Genomic DNA, 19,582 nt, shown 5'->3' with positions numbered 1-19,582 from the left:
TTTGAGTCCCATTTCTCTTTTTGGGGTTTTTTGTTGTTCTCCCGCCCTGGCGGGGGGTCGGGCTAGAAGATCTACTAGGTCCCTTCCGACCCTTAATCTATGAATCTATGAATCTATGAATCTATGAAAGATCAAGGCATGGCAGGGGAATAAGCAGGCGGTTAGCCCAAGACAGGAAGGTGGAGCCACCAACAGAAAGGCTCCCACGAGATACTCCTGTCACAGGGTGGTATAGCCAATGCATTCTTTACAGGCCCTATGGATGGTAGTGAAACCCCTTCCAGAGTTCCTCAATGTTGTCTTCAGTTGTGGGCAGGGCAGAGAGATTTTCATGAAGATACTTTTGAAGAGATTTGATGTTGAAAAACCTTTGCATTGCTTTTGGCTGTTTTCAGCATTTTAGAACAAGCTGGATTTTCATAATGGGTATCACAAATTGATTATCTTTCCAGCAGCTGTTGATTCCTCCTGTGGCTCGTGATATGGACATCCATCTGATTGTGGACTCTAACAAAAGTTGAGGAAATGCCAGTGCTTAGAGCAAGAGAGTCTCCAGGTAATCTTGTATTTATTACTAAGTCTGAAGATGGTGTTGTAATGACAATATCATGCTCCACACATTTTACTCAAGACGCCACTGGAGTTGGCTTTCTCACTCCTTTCTTCCCAGTGGTGCCACTCCAGAGTTCCAGGTCATGCCCAACTCTGGTATTGAAGTCACCAAGGAAAATGATCTTGTCCTCTTTGGGAGTATTAGAACAGGGTAAAGGTTGGAGTAAAATTTGTTCTTTGACATCATTATCAGCTTTGAACATGGATGACCTTTGCACTGATGACCATAGTATACTGATTGATTCCGAGCTTTGAAGTGGAGGGTCATAAGACCCTCTGTCATTGATGCCCACGGGGAACTTAAGTTGACTAACAAGCTGATTCTTGATGGTGAAATGCATGCTGTAAATATGTCTGTCTTGGGCCAGTTTCCCATTCCAGATAAAGATTTCAATATTCAGTTAAGTTATGTGTATGTAACCCTGGCACACAGTGCTACCTGTGTGCCATGTCTGAGTGTTGGAATCCTGGGGTGCCTCACTTAGCTTTCCTAGGACCTCAAATGGGGCTGTCCAGCAGGGAGGGCCCCTTTTACATTTACAAACCCTTTGCAACCACCAATATAATTATTTTCAGATATTTAATTATATACAATTCTATTATATGCAGAAGAAGATATAATTAAAGTGGATACATATTACAAATTGCTACCAAAATAACTCTATATACAATACACAAAAGGAGCAGTGGTGGTACGGAGATAGTCACTTGGGTACCTACGGGGCTCACAAACTGATAACCTCTCAGGTGTGATATAGGTTAACAGAGAAGCATAAACAATAATTAGATGTTGAAGCACTAATAAATAAATACCTTAATATTTACAACATGAGCTATTGAATATTATGTACAAACACTACTAATGAACCTTATGCAGAATGAATTTACACACAATCCCCAGCTCCTCCCACCTCACTGTGGCAGGTCCTTCATGGCTCGGGTCCTCCCATGTTGGCCCAGGCATCACTGCACTGCTTCATAGATTTCATAGACATTAGGGCTGGAAGGGACCTTGTAAGATCATTGGGTCCAGCCCCTGCCCAAGGGGCAGGAAGTCAGCTAGGGTCAAAGGATCCCAGCAAGATAGGCATTCAAAGCTGGCAGCTGCTCCTACATTTGAGTCTCTGCAATGCATAATTTACATTGTCCCAGCCTGTGGCCCCTGTACAGTGGGCTGCCTAGCTCAGGTTTCAGGCTAAAGCTTCTCTCCAGGGTGAACACATGGACATGCTGGATTTGGCTCCTGCAGCCCACGCCCTCCCTTTAAGTCACACACACCGATGAATTGAGGGGTAGTTCCCCAAGCCTTGCCTCCCTCCAGGCTTGCTTCCTCACTCACATGCTTCTCAGGCAGCTGCCTGAGGGAATCAGCCTGCTCCCTCCAATTGTCCTTGCTCAAGCCCTGGGGCTGTGAGTGCTTCTCTGACTCACTGCTGTTCATCACTGCTTCAGCAGGCTTTGGGGATGGGGAGGAGGAGTCACTATGGCAGGGCCTGCTCAGCCCTCTCCTTTCAGTGTGCACCCTCCCCCTCTCCGAGTGAGGAAAACTCCCTGGTTTTACAGAAACCTTCCTAGCCAATCCTGAGTCTGGGACTTTTGGGGGCTCTCCCTAACTGTCCTTCTTTGATTTCAATCCCCTGGCCAGGGTTTTTCCATTCTTTCCCTCTTCAAAGATGTTCCTTTCCAGGACAGCTTCATTTTGCCCTGAGTACAGGGTCCCCATCAGGACAAATTTCCTTTGCCCTAGTACAGTGTCTCCAAAGAGACAGGCCTCATCACAGGACACCCTCTGGCCAGGTAAGCAACCCTTCAATGTCTGTTACATATACAATAATGCCTGGTGTAACAGGAAGCTAGAGGCTCCTTTTACTTTAAGGGAATGCTGCAGCAGGTTAAGCTTGCTGGGTGAGACTGGCAGCCAGGCAAAGGCTAGCTACCAGGAAGCCAGAAGGCCAGGTACCACAGGGATAGGGACTATCTCTGGGGGTGACTATCCAGGGAGCTACCTGCAAAGCAGTAAGCTGTGCAAGGGACAGACACCTAGGCAGCCCAGAAGCAAAGAGCTACAAGCAGCTGAGATAAACTGACATGGAAAAGGGTGGGCTGGTTATCAGGCCAAGTGTAAACCTCTGTGGGTGGCCAGAGAGCCACCTGACAGGAAGGGTTGGGGCTTTGGAGACACATAGGGCCAGTGCGTGAGACTAGGCAGCCTGTCAGGCTGTAGGAAGAGGAGCTTCTGAGTAAAATGGTTGTGGGAGGTGGGCTGACTGACACCCATGCTGTTCCAAGGAGCTACAAGAAAGGGGGACTTGCAGCTTACAGGAAAGTTATGGCCCAGTGTGGGAAGGATTTTTGTTGTACAGCCATTGCACTTGTGTTTCTGTTTGTTTTGATTAGGCTAACTGGAAGGCCAGGTTGTGGCTACAAGGGATGTGTAGAGGCCATGTACAGGTTCCTGGCAGTGTATTCAGAAACAAACAATCTAGTCAGGGGTCAGAGATCCAGAGAATTGAGGCTAGTGTGATGTACTAGGTAGCCAAGGCCAAGAGGGCTAAAGTCAGGGCTAGGCAGACTAGCTTGGGGTCAGGGTCCCAGAGGTCTGCAGATCAGCATAGGCTGAGGCTAGGAGAGCCCAGGCCAGTGGGAGAAGTCCAGTCTGGGGTCAGGGACATCAAGGGCAGAAGAGTGGTGTAATGGGATCCGCTTGGTTTGGGATCCGGGATCCAGAAGGCTGAGGGCTGGGATAAGGCAGCTGTGTAAGCAGCTAGGGGCCCAAGAGCTGAGGCCAGAGCAGGCTTAAGATAAGGGCCTAAGCCTGGGAAGGGATTAGGGCCAGTTTTCCCAGAGAAAAGAGAGAGCCTTCCCATGACCGGGGGCCCTGCAGGGGCCTTGTGATGGATGGGCCCAAGGTCCCAGTTGTCAACTTAAAGTATCAGCTGTGAGGCATGTGTGTCTACAGGGGCGGAAAGATCCACTGAATAGCCCTTAAAGAAAGTGGTGTCCAGAGGAACTGGAGGGCCCTCACGCAGTGCTTGAAGGGCAGAACTGGGGTTAGCTGGATACGGGAGGGACCCTGGGGCAGCCTTCCTTTTTTTCAGTAAAATAATCCTATCCAGGCATGGCAGATGAGAGGAAAAGGGAGGGTACCGAAGAGGCAGGAGTCATGTGGCCACCAGGGGCCATCGCGACCACTCCTGAGGCCTGGTTCTGCCACACTTGTATATATCACTTAATCTCAGCCTTGCACTAGAAAGCTTAAACAATTTCATCACCTCATTTGACATACATTTACATTAAAAGGTGATGCAATTTAAAATGTATTGTAGAATTACATTCTTAAAATCTTAAATACACACTGCTGCATCCCAGATAAGTAAGAGAAAGAAATCTTTTTCCATCAGTGTAATTGTTCCTTTGCAGTTGATATTGGGATCACGTCTGATTTCATTCATACAAAGCTGTGCTACTTGTTAAAACAAACAAGTGAACAAGAAAACACTCTAACAATTGAAATAAATTACACAGGTTAGTTGAAAACCCTGCAGAATAATGAATATGAATGACAAGTAGAGCATAGTAACAACCCAGAAAGCCAATGCTCCTTCTGTACTAAGTGGAAATTTTACTTAGATGACAAGACTTTTATATTGGATCCATAGTCCATTTCCCCCGGTATCCTGTGTCCAACTGTAGTTGTCTGACAGTAGTCAGTATCAAATGTTTAAGGCAAAAGTGTAAGAGCCCCTTTAGGAGGCAATAGTAGAATAACACATTCTCTAGGGAGATTTCTTTTGAAATCCCATTCGTTAGTTTGTTGGTTGACGTTTTCAGATTTATATCTGAAGGCCAAGAGAATGTGTAGGGGGTATTGGTTGTAGCCATGTTGCTCTAAGGACATAGGCAGGCAAGGTAAATGTGATACCTTTTATTAGATCAACTCAGTCATGGGAAAAGTTGTTCCTTACAAGGTTTTGGGCACACAAACACACTTCTTCAGGCATAGGAGAGTGTGCTGTTGTTTTGTGTTCTCCTGGATGGAATAGAAGCCAATATGCAACATGCAGGTCTGAGTTTATTTGCACCTCTAATAATTTTTGTTACCCATCTCTGAATCACCTTTATTTATGATTTATTCATCTGAGTGACCAGAATTGAGCACAGTATTGCAGTTGATGCGGTCACTAATTTTCTATAATATTATAACATTTTTAGTAACTTCCATGTTATGTCTTATTCATTCTACCATCTCATGATTTTTTGATTATCACATGACATTGAGAAGATATTTCCTCCCCATTTACAACCCAGTCTTTATCGTAAGTAGCTACTGTTAAATTAGAGTATAACAATGTATACGACCCTTGTAAATTATTTTTACTATGTATCTTGCACTTGTCAGTACTGAATTTCATGTGTCATTGTGCTAATTGCCCAGGTTTGTTAGGTCCCTCTGAATTCTCATTTGAGTCTTGAGCAGCTTAAAAATATTGTGTCTTCAGTCAACTTTGCCACTTACGTAAGCATAACTGCTTGAAGACCATTAATCTATTTGCAGAACTAGTTCTGGTGTGGAACTGTGACAAACTAGCAGAAACTATCTGTCATGCTGAAGACTGGTCATTTATTCCCACTTTGTTTCTAGTCTCAGCCAGGTTGTGAACATGTTACCACAGTGTCAGTATTCTAGAAGATTAGAGCAGTGTGACTTTTTTTTTTCTTTATAAGAAAAGTACTAATTTGTCCCTATTGTGTATCTTCATTTTATTTAGTTAGTTAATTTTATTAGATGTATATGCCGTTTTTCCCCTCCTCCCCTAGCCCACTTCCAAAAAAAAAAAAAAATCCAAAAAGCCTCAGGGTACCTTACGAGACAAAACATATAATATAGAAACAGTATAAAATATTAAGAAGAGAAAATCCAACTGCTTTATATGTCAATCTTAATTACGTTCCTGCTTGTTTTCTTAGAATGGAAATAAAGCTTCTGTCATTAACTTAAGGATTATATAGTCACTATATGAATTTTCATAACTGATGCCAACATTTCATGTTGGAGTGAGAGAAATCATGTGACAATCTGTCCAGGTTATAGGGAGGCATATTTGAGCTTGCAGATGAAAACCCTCAGAGCTTACACTGCTTTCTGCCTAGACTGAACTCTCCTACTTGAGTATTTCTCCCTAGGATAGAATAATCTTCATAATTCTTTAGCCTGAAATCTAGCATCCAGCCTTTTCTGTCTGAATCAAAATGGAGTCTTGCAGTTTTTGGGCAGCACTACAATCTCTCCTTGCTCCAAGAAAAAAATCTAGTAATGCATTCTTCTCAGGAAAAGACTCGGCTGCTTCCAGATATAGATAAATAATAAGGGTAAAAGAGAGAACACCCCTGCAGAGCAAGCCTTATGCTTGGTTTCTACTTTTCTAAGTCTCAAAGGAGAAATAGGAGGCTTTTCTACAAATAACATTTATTACCCTTTTAACCCCTTCAGCAACCAGTCTTGTGTGGTTCCATACTTCCTGACAGACCACTCCATCACAATCACTGAAGGAAGCTAAATTTATACAACAATGCAGCAACCGCAGGGATTTCTTTCAGTGGTTTCAGAAGTTTGACTGGTTCTGCATGTTCAAAGCTATTTGAAATGCCAAGCAATGGTGCTACCTGTGGCAGATCTTCAGGTGTCCCTGCAACCTGAATGTAATGGATAATTGCCCTGTAAAATCAGAAGTTTATGCAAATAAGCCTGGAAGGGCTTGTTTGCCATCTGTCTTACAAAAAAACCTTCCTTCATCACCTCTAATTTGAATGTACTAATTCCAAAGGTGTAATGGATAGCCGCTCTGTAAGTATTGATTTTTTCCTAGTAGTAGGTGCCTGCTAGATGTTCTGTGGAAAAAGCTTTCTTAATTTAAAGTTTCAGTATTGATTGATGAATTGAAAAATTCACTGAAGCATTGGCATAGCTGATTATTGGTTCTGGCACTTTAGTTGCTACTTGACAACAACTTATGTAATTGGAACAATCAGAGTTTACTAAATAATCTTGGCTAGCCCTTTAGTATAAATTTACTTTTACCTCCAAGCAAAATCTGAAAGAATAATACACTGGATAATTTAAGGGCTCATTTATGTTTTATACTTTAATCGAATCCATCATTGATTAGTTTAAACTCACTTCAGAATAACCTTGATGAAGCTTAGACATGTGAATTATATGAGAGCCTGGATAAGCTATTTAAAATATTTTTAACTTTCTAGATTTTTAGAGATTTTATCCTCCCCGTGATCTTTTTTGCGTGTAGCAATGAGTCAACACACACACTCTCTGTCTCTTTATTGCTGTGGTAGGAAAAGACCTATTTCAGAGAATATCTGACCAGGTGTCACGTACAAAATAAATTTGCCATTTTACCAATTTTCAGTACATATGGTATTTAATTTTGAGAAAGTATAACAGTTAATGGGTCTTAGGAGTTTGGCTGGGACAGTCCTGGATTCTGTAGATTAGTCCCAGCCGATTGCTCAAAAGTCTTGGTTACTCTAGCAAGAGGCAGATTAGAGATTGATGTTTGAAGATTGTAGGTAGTAAAACATCCACAGGGGCAAAGTACTATATTTAGGTATAGTACAATTGCTATGAATTTTCAAGTATCTATAAAAATGTTATGTCAGTCATCTATTATCTGAAGTTCTCTTAAATATCTTCCAAAGCTATGGATTTTCTTTTCTCAGGGATAATGACTGTTGTGCATAGTGTGGATTCTAGCAACCATATGTTATTAACAGTAACATTCTCATGAAAAGTACCAGGGACTAAATGGGCACGGAGACTGAAACAACCTTATGTTTTTTAGAAACTGACCCTTCTACTCACAGTTGATTGATGTTAACTGGTGGGGACATGCTGAAGTCTTGCGCTTCCATTGCTAATACCTTTTCCACGTGAATAAACAGAAACTGTCCATCTTCAGGGCTAGCATTTCAGCATTTTCCACACTTGGTTCACTTACACGTTTTCTTTTCTTTAAAAGGGAAGGAGAAAAACCCCTTTGATCTACATTGTTGACAAAGCAGGTATTACTTCAGCAAGGGGAAGGGAAGGAAATGGGGGGCTTACCTAGATCTACTGAGAGGCTGCACTCCTATAGAAAATGGTAGGTCACAACATGGAGTGGTGGCTTGTATTTTTCAGCACAAAGGTCAGTGCTGAAATGAACACTTGACATAAATCAGTTTTTTCAAAGGATAAAACCTCTAAGTTTTGCCAGTTGGGAATTAAAACTTTTGATTGATTTAAACAGTTTTCTTTCCAGCTCACCTCATTCCCTTATTTTTTCCTTCTGTTTTTAATTCCTCTAGGAATTTTTACTTATATTTCTTTCAGTATAATTGTGCTGGAGAGATTTTAACACTGAATTGTGTAGAATTGTGGTAACTTTTACATTTGTATACTTTTTACATTTTATGTTTTTTTCATACAGTTTAAGATTTTCTTTCTGTTAACAGTGAAATCAAATGCACATTTCTCTCCTTTATTTTCTTACCTTTTGCTACTAGTTAGAAAGTCAGTAGCTTCATGTAACATTTCAAATTCCTACTGTAAATCTTTGTAGAAGCCCTAGAGGTTGTGGGCCAACGGCATATGGGGTGATGTATAACACCTCCTATATTCACTTAAAAATACCACTGGAAGTGTTGTATATGTTCCACCAAGCCGTATAGACCCAGTGAATATACTGTAGCACAGATTCATTGCTACAGAAAGTATAATATTCTGTATATGTGCTGATTGTGACTTGGGATCCAGCCCTGACTATATAATGTATAATAGTTTATTACACCTCTTAAAATGTTGTATAATACTGTCAAGTAATGCTAGCGAATTACCTATTCGTTTTTGAGTCAACACTACATTAACTTAATGAATACTATTTGGTATAGTCTTTTAAAATACTTTGAATTTGGGTTTATTCATGGAGCTTGGTGCATGTCCTAATCCATAAAAGGAATTAGAACTTTAGCCAATTTTTAAATTATGTTAGCTTACTGATTAAACTGGGAGCATATTGCAGTATTTGAATTGGTGTTAGCTAAAAGGAAAATCCTCCTAGAACTTCATACTAGTATCTAGCTTTGGTGTTCTGTTCTCACATTGACCTCAGAATTGAATGCTGTAATGAAGTTCTCAAAAGGAGGCTATTTCCCTAAACAGCAGAGGTTTTTATAGTTGCCCAGCAAGACAGCAACAATTAATGGTTTCTCAGCATCTTCATTGATTGGTCAATGGGAACATTATTGCTTGCTTCCTCTTCAAAGAGCTTGCAACCCATTACACAGTATGGATGCAAAAGAGAGTGTAAATGGCTGCTCACACATGCTTTTACTAAGGATTTTAAAATGTCAGCTATTGGGTTTTTAAATATTTTTCACAGAAACATTGGTATGCTGTGTGAGAATTGTTCCTCAACTATTGTAACTGCCTTGTTCAGATATTTCTCAACTTCACCATAAAGTGTGTTCTAATATGCAAAAATATGCTTGGGGGGTTGCTTATTTTTGGCTCGATCACCATGAGTGAGAGAGAAAATCAACTTACTGATGGAAATACTGTAAATTAAATTTTAAAATATATCTGAATTTGTAAAGAAGTAAAGATTATTAGGTGAACCCAGCTTCACTGTTCTAATGTCTCTTTCCTGTCTTCATAGCCTTAAATAGCGGTCAGAGTTGGCCTGTGGTCCTGAATCGTCACTTGTAGTTATTTCAAGAATTTGGCTGTGTATAAATGAAACAAGAGGCATGTATTTAAAGAGACACTTTAAAGTGGGCTAAATGCTTTTGCACTGCTTTAATGGTGTCTGTGTTTGTACGCCTCAGTGGCGTATTGCGCATTAATTCCAGCCGCTGTAAGAAATTTGGCTGCGTAATGCACCTTAAATGACTTGGGGCACAGCAAAATAAAACTCCTTTGAGGAGTTTTAGTTTGCTGTCCCTACAGCCGCAGAGCAAAGCACTGGGCTTTGTGCAGCTCCATGGCTCTGCAGGAAGTCCTGTAGGCAGCCTGACAGCAGCCAGGGAAAGCAGCTTCTGTCTCATGCAGGGTTGGGGACCTGCGCTGCCTCCTGCAGCTGCTGAGGTCCTGTCCAGAGTCTGGACCCTCCATGCCCCAACTCACGTTGGGGCTGGGATGCAGCCGCGTGCTGATTCCCCATCACCAGAGGCATCTGCAGGGTACTTCTGGGGCAACTGCTACACCACTGCAGGTCATCTCTACCAGCTGTTCTGCAGCCCTTGTCTTCGTCATCCCTTGTTGAAGCCTCCCATGTGCTCAGCATGCTGGCTTTTATTCCCTCTGGAGGCTCTGCCTCAGATTGGGAATGGACCAGTGAGGAAGCCTGAGAGGTTACTTTCCTTTCAGGTCCTGTCTTTCACCTCACTCCAGGATCAGGGCAGAGCTGCCTTCCCCTGACTGGTGGGGGAGGAAAAACTGTCTCCACCAATGGAGCCTGAGCCCTTTGGGTTCAAGCTAACAGTCTGGGCTGCTGGTGAGCCAACCAGCTAGCCTGCCACACGTATCTGTGCTTTAGACTGCCACATCTGACCTGCAGAATCAGGGTTCTGATCCAGTTCGGAGCGATTAAAGGGCCCTCTGGTTCGGTTTGAATTCAGAGATTCAGCCAGCAAATTGGGCTGAATCTCTGTGGAATTGAATCAGGGACCGAAACTTTGCACAGCCTTACTAGTTATGGAATACATCGCTTAAAAACAATTGCACTAAGAGCAAGCCATGCAAGAAAATTTGGGAAAGATTATCCCTTGTGTTGCTACCATAAAACAGGGAGAACCAACACAAATCGTATATTCATACCCCACTAGCTAGGATAATGGAGAGAGAGAGAACATCATTCCAAGTGGAGCCTGATATTCTTTTTATAATTTTTTGGCACATATTAATACATTTATAGATCCAGAGAAAACTCTGAACCATTTTTTTTTTTTTGCAAAGCTTTGTACTCTGTAGGTTTGAGATGTAGCAGTCAATTTTCTTTTATAATAATGCTCACTTCAGTTTCTGCTAGTTTTTGGTATTTATACATCTTACCTTATCTTATGTACAGGTAAGCATTCTGACTATTGAGTGGACAACAAAACAGTTAGTAACAACATAATTAGTGCCCTGGTATTTTGATGCTGTTATAGGGTATATCATCTGACTACATGGTACAAAAAATAATTCTAGGAGAAAAGAGAAACAACCTCTTTCCAGCAACCTATCAGGTATTGCTTCAAACAGGTATTTATGTACAAGTGATCACTCCATGTTTTGTTGCTCTGACTAAACGGTTCATGAGACAAAGCTTTAATGACTGCATTGACAGTACAATATCTAAGCAGTGTTTGAAAGCTTCCTTCTTGCCTCCCTTCTGTGCTGTTACAGCTGGAGTCACTCCAACCATATTCAAAAATGAGGTAACTGCAGGAGTATTCTCTGAGAGACCACTCAATCTGAAAGTTGTCTCTCCTTTGCTGGTCTGAAATAACTTGAATTTGGCAACCTTTCCAGGTATGCTGTTAAAGATACCTTTTTTTTGATGGGGTCTCAGGAGAATGCTGAAAGGATCCTTCCTACATAATAAAAATGGTAGGCAGCTTGCTAGCTAGCTGAATTCATGTGAAACTAATTTTAATGCTGTTGACATTTAATTGTATGTTTAGTACAGATAAATATGTTATAAAACCTCTGGCCTTGGTTATATAAACAATTGAATCTAAAAGTATAATAGATGTACAAACAAAAAAGTATTTTGATGTTTGTTGCAGTCCACAAAGTTATTCTGGCATTTATTGTATGCTGATGGCCACTATCAGAGTGCCGGACTGTGGGCTTTATCCTCTGACCATATTAAGATATTCTACAATAGACATTTGTATTGCATTTGGTTTATCATACTACTTCATGTTCTCACTGTATATTTTCAACCTAGGAAAACTTGAAAGTCAGTAAAAATGATCTTTAGAACACTACTACAAACATTCATTAACAGCTGCTTCTTTAAATAAAGATAAAGAATTAATTTTAGATGTCAAAATCATAGAAATATTATGAAAAATATTTCCAAGTATACAAATCTGCCACTTTAAGTATGTTTTCTGGTAAAAAGGTGGATGGAAAGCAACTGCTATTTAATAGCAATAAAAATGTTAGACACATGATTATTGAAACTAGAGATAACATTTTACTGGTAAGCACTTTAAAAATTCTAAACTTTTAAACACATTTTTTAAAACAAGTATTTTTTTAGGAGATAAGGGTGCTCTTTGTGCACATTATCCTCAGGCTAAATACCAAAGTGGTTAATATTTTGAATGTTAGAAGAAAATGTAGCATCAGCCAGCATTATCCACTCTGACCTCTACAGATTGTTTTAAAAGAGTGTCACATGCCTGTGGTTAGAAGTATCCTAGGTGAAATGTTCATCCCTGCTCTAGGTTTATATTTTAGCAATTTCTTGTTATGTTTTTCTCTGATTAACTTAATCTTCTTCAGAGGTCAGCTTCTAATTTTCCTTCAGAACTGGTGTGTGTGTGTTTTGCAGAGGGGAGTTCAACAGAGTGCCTGAACAACTAGATTATGTGCAAAAGCACAGGAGTTAATAAAGAAGTGAATTAGTATGGTCCCCTTGACTGTAAAGGGAATAGGAGTTAATAATAATAATAATACAAAAATTGGATCTGTTGGTCTCTACCTTTCCTTTTATCCTGTGGATTGTAATTGAGCTTCCTCTTCTAACACAGTGTGTCTCTTGAGTTGTGGTAATGCCTTGAGACAGACAGAATCTTACTCTTGAGTAGAAGCAACCTGGCCATGAGGTGTAGATACAGGCCACTGAGCTGTGTGATTAGATCTAGGGCAGCAGGTAGCAGAATAACATGTATAGGTTATTTTCGACAAGTATAGTAGTTCTGTGTGGTGTTTGTTTCCAATTAAGTTGGTGCATATGTTCCAGGGGATTTTAAATTTTATAAATATAACATATCCTAGAATGAATGAAAGAACATTCACACACACACACACACACACAGTGTTTCTCTGTGAATGCATATAAGATATGCATTGGTAAAAGCAGGGAAATGTCATGGTCTATCTGTGCTGAACTCATAGTATAAGAATTTGACTTGCAATTGAGGTCATCTGCTGTCACACAGACTAGACTAAAATAGTTCATCTTCATCTTGTATCTTTTTTTTAATTATGTGACTGAGAAATAGCTATTTGATTTTGCAATAGTGGCGACACACTTATCTTTTATTATAATCTGTTCACTTCCACTCAATATGTTAGCCACTGTCTGACAAGATAATTAAATATATTCTTTAGAGAACAATGCAGAAAGATGCCTTGTATTTATCATGATCATGATCTAATAATTGTTGTGCAATAAATATAAACATGATGACTGGGAAAAACACAGTGTCGCCTACAAAAATCATGTGCTGTAATGGACCTCAATGGGCCTTCCTTTTTTTCTAAATTTTTCAAATGCATTTTTTCTCAGACTCATTTTTCTTGGCCAGGTGCAGACATTAAACTTTTACTGGTACAAGTAGGGCGCTGAGAAAATGATGGAATTCTTGTAGAAAATTTGTGGCATGTACGTGAGTAAAGTACCATTTTCATGGAATAGTCACAGAACCATTCACTGATCTTGGCAAGTGGGGTCCCAGTAGTTCCGTGAATATTCTATGAAAAATGATACTTTACCTGTGCACGTGCCAAACATGTAGCAGGCACCGTAATCGGTGGGGAAAAATATTATTTGGCAGTGCTGAGCACTGCCTGATCTCCACCCCTCCCTCCCATGGGGCTGTTGCGAGGCCATTGTGTGCTACAGATATAAATGGTGGCAGAGGAGCAGCTGCATGCTGAGCGCTGCCTGGTGCTGTGGGACAGCAGTGCTGTGGTGCTGCAGTGGTCAGCAGACACTGCAAAAAGTTTTGGGGGGCTAAGCTCCATTAGCCCTGGCCTTCTGTTGCCTATGGCAGGTGTACACACACTGCCCTTCCCCTGCCCCCCCCCCCCAACAGTCCTCAAGTCCTGGCCCTCCAAATCCCCTTCCCCCCAGCTCTATACATTTACCTTATTCTGGCTGCCTGGTTGCATCCTGGCCATGCCCCCACCAGCTGCTTGCAGGCTGGAATGCTGCAAAAGCCTGGGTTTCCCCTTGCAGGCTAGAATGGTGCCATCCTGCAAAGGGAAACCTGCACTTTCATGCATTTTTCAGGCACAGGCTCGCAACCCTTAAAAATCGTGGTGTGGGGCTAATTTCACAGTATCCGCACAGTCTACAAAATCGCGATTTTCTCAGGGCCCTAGGTATAAGTGATCAGAAATGGTCTGTAATTGTAACAGAAGAAAAGTTTGGCACACAAAACCAGTCTATGAAACAGAATGAAAATTTGTGCCACAGACTGGGTTAAAAATGGTGCAACCCAGGCTAAGATTTGACCCCCTGCCCCCCAACCAAAAGGCAGATGTGTGTTCTGTTTGCTACTGATCTACACTATGCCGCTAACAGAAAACTGTGTAACTTAGATCAATTCCACCTCAAGCTTTTTGAATGTCTGTACCTTAGCTCTTGTGAACAACCTTTCAGGCTGGCTAATGAGTACTACTACACACTTAGCCTGTGTCCATGTTAATTAGTTTGCTCGCATCTTCACATAGATGAACAATGCTTCTGATCCAGGAAGCAACAAGTATGGTATGACATGTCACGCTTGATGGCTGTGTTGTCAGGCTTAGTAAATTTGCAGTGTAGACTTGGCCCCTATTGGAAACTGTCATTGAATTCAGGAGTTTTCATGTGCAGAAAATAGGGGACTGAGCCCAAAGTATGAAATCTGGCACATTGTTTCTGGTGCATTCACACACAGTTTGGCCCATGAAATTATAAATATCAATAATTCTATTCTGAGAATTGTGGATGAATGGGAAACCCATTTCTTTAGAAAGGCCATGCATCTGTCAATGTAAAACTATACTTGCTTTATATTTTCCAGTGCTTGGTGTCTAGCTTCAGTATGTTGCTATGATAAAGGTAATTATAACACAATTAGAATATTTTATGGCTACAAAGAGAAAATCTTTTATACTATACAGGATTTGTATTGCATAAATTGGGCTTTCACCTCTCCTTGTAAATTTTCTTCTATCCACCCTTTTTTTTATCTCTAGTACCAACCCTTTCACCATCCCTAGCCACTCTCTCCCAGTTCTCAAAAGTTTTTCTGATCAATGATTTTTCTCTTCCTGATGGATCTGGCACACTCCCTAGACTGCTCTCTTTAGCTATTCTGTGGTTTTGGGAATCTTCTTTTTCCCAGAGAAATTATAAAGCCCCTGGGATATGTAGATTTGCTATAACTTATCTGCCTGTTGATTCCAGCAAAGGTAGGAGGTCTGATGTGAATGTGACAAGGGGGAACATTGTGGACAACTTGAAAATTTAAAAAATCTGAGTTTAGCTCAAGGTTGACATTTGAGTAAGTTCTAACTTTCTATCTCTGAAAATGTAGCTCTAGGATCAAGGCTCTTAGGGTCTTGTTACACATTAATTTTGGGTGATTCCTGGAGCAATTAACTCCTGGATTGTCTACACGTTAACACCTTGACGTGTTTAAAGCACTTGTCATGCAGCTCAAAGTTACATCACTCCAGGACAGAATTATCTCTTGACCTGCATAACCCAGCTCCTGATCCATTAAGATGTGGCCGCTCCCCACACATGTGCAGCTCAAATTGTGACTGCAAGCTAGCTCTAAGATGGTCAACATTTGTGTGGCTTGTAGTATAACATGGAACAAGGCCCTTAGTAACTTTGTGTGTTGAAATGGTCCAGAAGCATTTTTTGTTATTGCACAATGATCCATTTTGAATCAAAGACATTCAGACTCCTCAATACCAAAAAACAATTTCTCTTTTGCTCTTATTCACTTATTTTTTTTATTTATTTATGTATTAGTTTGGAATTCACCTTTAGCACTTCACGTGTGCATTAGCTAAAAGTGAAACAGGCCTTAGGCCAGTACCGATGTAAAATATTATCTCAGGTTTAATTAGAATATTACACAAGATAATTTTTGTAATAGGTTCTGTGGGATTTTGTTGGTTCAATTTTTGTTTGTTTTTAGCTTTAGCTGCTTGATGAAGTTCTCCTAGTGAATTTTCTATCCGTTGAGTTACCCTTAAAAAACTTATACTGGTTTCTTCTCTTTGATCTCCAGGAAATTTCTTCTCCCTCTCAGTGTCCTCATCCTACCTTCCCTCCCCTGGTGGGGTGCCTTCTCTTCTGTCTTAGGCGTATCAGGAAGTATGACCTTTTAACTGAGAATGGTGATGGGTTAACCAAACTTTCTCTATTTAACATATTTCTGAAAGTACAATGGTATTCTAGAAAGTGGAACTAAGGAAGCCTACTTGGTCTGTCTCCCTCCAGCGCAAGATTTTTCTTTTAGTATTTTTGGAGATGTTTCAGTCTTATTTTAAGAGATGAGACTTCTATCACTTTCCTTTGGGGTCTTCAACAAACTTGCAATAGTCTTACGCTGTAATGATTTTTCTGGTAGCATCTGAACTTTCATTACTGTAGTGGGCAAAGGCCCCAGTAAACATTACGTTTTAATTTAGAATACTTATTGCAGTATAATATAGTGGTAGGAATGACTGTCCAGTAGCTCATTAATTTGGGACTTGGGAAGTCTGGTCTTCTCAGACTCCTTATGATTGTGATTGAGTCACCTAGCCTCAATGGTCTTGGATCTGTATTTTGTATTTCCCAATCTCACAAAGGGCATTTGATGATATATGGATTAAAAATTTAGACATGCTCAGATACTGTTATGGGTAGGGGAAGGAGGCATTGGAGGGCCTCAGAAATCTTACAGTCTGATTAAGACAAAATAGAGAAAGATGTGAGAATGGGGAACAGTGGAGAAGAAGATGGAAATAACCTTAGTGCAAGAAACCAATACACTGGGTAAAATATATAAATAAATCGATCTGTCTGTTTAAATGGCAAACTCCAGCTATATACATATATCACAGTTGTCTGGAAATTCTGCAGGTGACCTTGCACCAGTTCCTGGAAATCTGTTTACTTGGAGTGTCTCTGGTTATTCACCCTGGGAATTTCTCCCATATGTTCCTCTACCAGTGGTGCTGGAGATGAGCATTCTGCTCATCTAAATGGGAAAAAGAGGGAGGGATTGGCTGACTGACATTGGCATGTCCCTGGACAGTTATTGCACTGTTAGTTTCATGTTGTTACTCCCAGTTTCCCAGTCATAATAGTTATATTTACACCATAAAATTAGCTAGTTTTCATTGTGGCTAGCAGTGTAGCCATAGCAGTTTGGACGTTAGGATGATCTGAAATTAATAGTATGAAATTCACTAAGGGTAAAAGTGAAGTCCTGTACTCAGGATGGAACAATCACTTGCACACACATAGACTGGGGAATTACTGGCTAGACTGCAGTGCAGCAGAAGAGGAACTGGGAGCCACAGGAGACCATAAGCTGCATATGAGACAGGTTTTTCCCCACAAAAACACACTAATAGCATACTGAGCTGTATTAATAGGAGTGCCATTTGCAAGTCAATAAAAGTGACTCTCATGCTTTTTGGCATTGGCAAGGCCTCACCGAGTCTAGTTTTGGGCATCAGAATTCAGGACAAGTTAGAAGCAGTCAAGCAGAAAGCAATGAGATTGATTACAGGTCTGGAAAACATGATTTATGAGAAAAAATTGGAAGAATTTGGATGATTTACACTGGAGAGGAGAAGGTTGGGGTTCAGGGGAGAGAATTCTTCGGAACCTGAAGGTGGAGGGCAGTGATAAACAGTTCTCTGGCTATAAGGGATAGGAAAAGCAATGATCTCAAATAGCAGCAAGCATAAATTAGGTTGGATAATGTATTAGAATGAACTTTCTCACTATTAGTGTGGTTAAGCATTGGAACCTAGAGAAATTGTGGAGTCTCCATCCTTGAAAGTTTTTAAGAGCAGGTTAGACAGTCATTTGTCTAGGATAGAGAGGGATGATTCTGCCTTGAAAAGGGAGTTGGAATAGGTGACCTCCCTTCCAGCCCTATTTTTCTGTGATTCTCTTGGCTTGAAAAACTGCTTTAAAAGATGAGTAGTGTAGACATAACCAATAAAAGAACACCATATTACCTCTGTTCTGCTCTCCTTAGTCTCCATAAAGCAATGATATTACTCAGAGTGGTGAACTATGCCAAATGGGGAAGTAAAACGTCTATCATTACACACTTCTATGCATTTTGACGATCTCCTGACTCTGCATCCTGTCATGTATATTTAGTTCATTTAATTTCACTCCATGTGGCAATCCATTTCCTCCAATTATTTACTCAGGGACAAAACCTTTTGTAATTTTTTGAAAGCTATCTATTGATTGCTGTGGGCTTATCATTAGAAAGCTATAAAACAACTTTAGAAGCTCATCAAAAATATTACTGACTTTAATTGAACTATATTTTTGTTATATAGTCTCTTTACATTTTGAAACAGAAGCTCTTAACATTTGAAATCATACCCTTCAGAAGCAAACAGTTGACCATAAAATCTTTTAATTGGATGTAATATTTTGGCTGGCATTTCAATGCTATTTTAATTTTTTTACGAAAACAAACATGTTTATAGAGAGAGAGAGAGAGAGAGAGAGACAGTGTGTGAATGTAATGCCTGCTTTTTTTAATCCAAAACAATAAGGACATAAAAGTCTCAGGACTATTAATAATAGTATTCTTTGTTTCACCCTGTTCACCTTATTTATTACAATGTAATAGCTTATTAAAAAGCTCAGAGTACCTGAGTTAATCAAGCATTAATTTAAAATATTTGCTTTTGAAAGTCAGTAGAAAAAAGAAACCCATTTCTGCATTACCCTTCTGCCTCCTGCTTTCATCCTAAAGAGAACATTTTAGGGGGGTTTCTGTTAAAGAAGAATAATGATTTTTAATATGCACCCTCTTAAAATTCATTACCTTATCTTAATTGTGCACAACCTAAGAGATTGAAGGAGTAATCAGCTCTTTTCCCTAAAATAACACCATGTTTTCCTTTTAATTCACACAATTAAGGAATTGAGGGAAAGGGTAATTCAAATACACAAATGGCAGGTGTGTGCCTAACATCAATTGGAAGTCAGTAGGAGCTTGGAACACATCCCTTGTGCCAGAGATCTCCACTAAAGATCTTTTTTTTTTTTAACAAGTTGATCTATATAATGCATTCAACTGCATGTAGGCATTTATATGGCACTCTTTGCTGAGACTGAAGCCCTCCTACCTTTACAATGTCTCCCTGCTGTGAAACTGATTGGTGCTGATCAATCCTGATCATCTACTGGCAGAACATGCCAACAGATGGATCCATGAATAAATGTGGCATGTGTGCTGCTGGTCTTTGTAGTCAGGCAAGTATTCATGAGTAATTCTTGAGACTGTATGTCACTCCCAAATATCTTGTAAATTGTAGCACAAATTAGTATAGATTTATCCAAAAAAGTAGATGGTATATGATGGAGGTGATGGAAGACTATATACTTTTTTATCTGTGTGTTTTAGAACAGTTCTTCTGGAATTTGTAACTTAATAGCAAAGCAAGCAAAATGTCCTGAGTGTTGCAGCCAGGGCTAGTCATATATCCCATTACAGATGTGATTAGTGCTCATTGGAAAAGGAGAAAGAAAATCTGCTTTGTGAAGTTTCTAGTACTCTTAGAAAGTTTCTGTGTGTGAATTCCTCTCCAAAGTTCTTTCCTGTGGGTATGAGAGAGAGATTTCATTTGGTTTTTAATTCCTGGTCTCAGTATCTTTAAAAAAAATTTCATAGTTTCATAGTTGGTAGGGTCGGAAGGGACCTGAGCAGATCATCAAGTCCG

Source organism: Gavialis gangeticus, unplaced genomic scaffold (genome assembly GCF_001723915.1).
Source record: "Gavialis gangeticus isolate Ggan-Ray unplaced genomic scaffold, GavGan_comp1, whole genome shotgun sequence".
Classification (NCBI taxonomy): domain Eukaryota; kingdom Metazoa; phylum Chordata; order Crocodylia; family Gavialidae; genus Gavialis; species Gavialis gangeticus.
The sequence above is the reverse complement of the archived record's forward strand: the minus strand, read 5'-3'. Positions refer to the sequence as shown.